This window comes from Parus major, unplaced genomic scaffold (genome assembly GCF_001522545.3).
Source record: "Parus major isolate Abel unplaced genomic scaffold, Parus_major1.1 Scaffold1028, whole genome shotgun sequence".
In the NCBI taxonomy this organism is placed as follows: Eukaryota; Metazoa; Chordata; class Aves; order Passeriformes; family Paridae; genus Parus; species Parus major.
In genome coordinates, this window is record NW_015379899.1 from 1 (window position 1) to 3,070 (window position 3,070).

Consider the following 3,070-nt stretch of genomic DNA (forward strand, 5'->3'; position numbering starts at 1 on the left):
GGGGGTTAAATCCAAGGAAAAATCGGGAATTTTGAGGGGGATAAAGGGGGTTAAATCCAAGGAAAAACCGGGAAATTTTGGGGCATATTAAGTCGGAAATCCTGAGGGAATCCCGGGAATCGTGAGGGGAAACCGGGATTTAAATCCCGGTTGGATAACGAGGGAAGTGAGGGGGGATAAAACCGCAGGAATTTTAAGGTTTAAATCCCGGAAAAAAACCGGGAATACCGTCAGGATAACGAGTGGGGGATCCTGAGGGGATCCCGGGACTGATCCGGGGTTACCGGGAGGGTCCTGAGGGGATCCTGAGGGGGTCCCGGGATTACCGGAGGGGGGTCCGGGGGTTACCGGAGGGAGATCCCGGGCCTGATCCGCGGTTACCGGGGGGGATCCTGAGGGGTCCCGGGGGGGATCCTGAGGGGTCCCGGGGGGGTCCCGGCTCCGGTCCGGGCCCGTTCGGCGCTTCCGGGCGCGGCCCGATGGAGGCGTACGGCAACGCCGGTAAACATGGCGGCGCCCATTGGCGCACTGCGCATGCGCAATAAACGACGGAGCCGCAATGCGGCTTTACCCAAAATGGCGGCGCCCATTGTCCTTTGTGCGCATGCGCAACAAGCCATACGGAAGTGTTGAGGCGCGTGGTGACGTCATCACGGCCACTGCGCATGCGCAGAGGGGAAAAAAAAGGTTTATTTTGGATGTTCCCCATTCCCAGAATTTGGGGTTTTTGAGGGGTTGGAAAGGACAAAATTTTGAGGTGGAGGGGTTGAGCCTCATCAGAATCTGTGTGAGAGTACAGAAATTCCGTGTGAAATGCTAAAAGAGGGTTTTACAGCCCGAAAAGAGGGTCTGTGACCCCCTCTGGAGCCTCGAGATCTGATCCTGGACCCTCCGATTCCCTCAAATTCCTTCAAATTCCCTCAAATTCCCTAGAATTCCCTCAAATTCGAGGCCTGAATCCCTCAAATTCCCTCAATTTCGCTCTGATTCCGTCAAATTCCCTCAAATTTCCTCAAATTCCCTCAAATTTGGGGTCTGAACCCCTCAAATTCCCTCAAACTCCCTCAAATTCGGGGCCTGAACCCCTCAAATTCCCTCAAATTCCCTCGGATTCCCTCAAATTCAGGGCCTGAACCCCCCCTAATTCCCTCAAATTCCCCCAAATTCGGGGCCTGAACCCCTCAAATTCCCTCAAATTCCCCCAAGTTCCCCCTAAATTCCCTCAAGTTCCCCTAAATTCCCTCAAATTCCCCCAAATTCGGGGCCCGAACCCCCCAAATTCCGTCAAATTCCCTCGGATTCCCTCAAATTTTCTCAAATTCCCTGAAATTCCCCCAAATTCTCTCAATTTCCTTCAATTTCCCTCAAATTAGGGGCCTGAACCCCTCAAATTCCTCCAAATTCGGAGCCTGAACCCCTCAAATTCCCTCAAATTCCCTCGGATTCCCTCAAATTCAGGGCCTGAACCCCCCCTAATTCCCTCAAATTCCCCCAATTTGGGGGCCTGAACTGCTCAAATTCCCTCAAATTCCCTCAAATTCCCTCAAATTCCCTCAAATTCCCTCAAATTCCCTCAAATTCCCCCAAATTCGGGGCCCGAACCCCCCAAATTCCGTCAAATTCCCTCGGATTCCCTCAAATTTTCTCAAATTCCCTGAAATTCCCCCGAATTCTCTCAATTTCCTTCAATTTCCCTCAAATTAGGGGCCTGAACCCCTCAAATTCCTCCAAATTCGGAGCCTGAACCCCTCAAATTCCCTCAAATTCCCACAAATTCCCCCCAAATTCCCTCAAATTCCCTCAAGTTTCCTCAAATTTCCTCAAATTCACCCAAATTTGGGGCCCGAACCCCTCTGGAATCCCCCAAAGTCAAAACACTCAAGATCCCTCAAATCTGTGCTCGTGACCCACATTTGAGGCTTTTAAAGGGAGAATTTAAAGGGATTTTTTTGAGGATTCAAATTTGAGGGAATTCTGTGGAATTCTGAGGGGTTTAAAACTTTAATCGCGTTAATATTAATTAATTAATTTAATTAATTTAATTTAGATTAACCTGACCAATCAGAGCCCGCCGTGCCGGAGAGGGGCGGAGCTTTACGCCCACTCAGCCAATCGCGTTGCGCGATTAAGCATTAACCAATCGCCGCGCCGTTCAGGCTTTGATTGGCAGGGCACTCATCAATTCTAACCAATCGAATTGCGGAGCGGGCTTAGATGGGCGGGATTTTTTGGAGGCTCAGCCAATCAGAACGAGCGCGAGTCTTTTCCCGCCGTTTTCCGCTCAGCGCGGGAGCCGCCATGGAGCTTCTCCGGCCTTGGCTCGTCCCGTTCCTGCTGCCCGAGCATTGCTTCGACCAATTCTTCCTGCGCTTTCAACTCCTCGATGGTGCCGGAGGGGTCGCGGGGAGCGATTTTGGGGCTTTTCGGGGCTTTTCTGGGGGTTTTGAGGGGGATTTTGGGGAGTCTTTCAGCGCTGTGGGGGCGGCCGCCATTTTAATTAAGGGCGGGAATTGCGAATGGGCGCCGCCATCTTGGTTGTGGGCGCGGGAAGAAGAAGCGCCGCCATCTTTGTTTTGGCTGTGAGGGCGACGCTGCCGCCATCTTTGTTTTGGGTGTTGGGAGAATATTTCAAATTTTGAAGAATTTTTTGAGGAAATTTTGAGGGGATTTTTAAAAAAATTTGGGAATTTTGGCTTCATTTTTGTTCTTTCTCCGCAGTTCCGTGCTTTAAAATCCTCCTGAGCAAAGTTTTGGGCTACGGCATCGTGGCGGGATCCGTCCTGGGTGAGGGCCTGAGGAGATTTTTGAGGGGAATCTGAGGAGATTTTCAGAGGTTTTGGGAGGAATTTGAAGATTTTGAAATATGAAATTATTTTTGGGATAATTTGGGATAATTTTGGGTTATTTTGGGGGTTTTTCCCCTCTCAGTAAAGGTCCCGCAGCTGCTGAAGGTTTGGGGGTCCCTGGGGGGGTTTTAGGGGCAATTTTGGGGTAATTTTGAAGGATTTTGGGGTATTTTGGGGGGGTTTTGGGGTGTTTTGACCCCATTTCTCCCTCCCTGTGAAAGTCC

General features: G+C 50.7%; 1 long non-coding RNA gene across 1 annotated transcript; it reads left to right on the forward strand.

Annotated features, from left to right (window-relative positions):
• The first annotated feature begins 2,251 nt into the window (after positions 1 to 2,251).
• LOC107199552 lies at positions 2,252 to 3,025 on the forward strand. The gene is made up of 3 exons (XR_001519238.3): positions 2,252 to 2,386; positions 2,719 to 2,784; positions 2,929 to 3,025. It is a non-coding gene; the product is annotated as an uncharacterized LOC107199552 (long non-coding RNA).
• Positions 3,026 to 3,070: the final 45 nt, after the last annotated feature.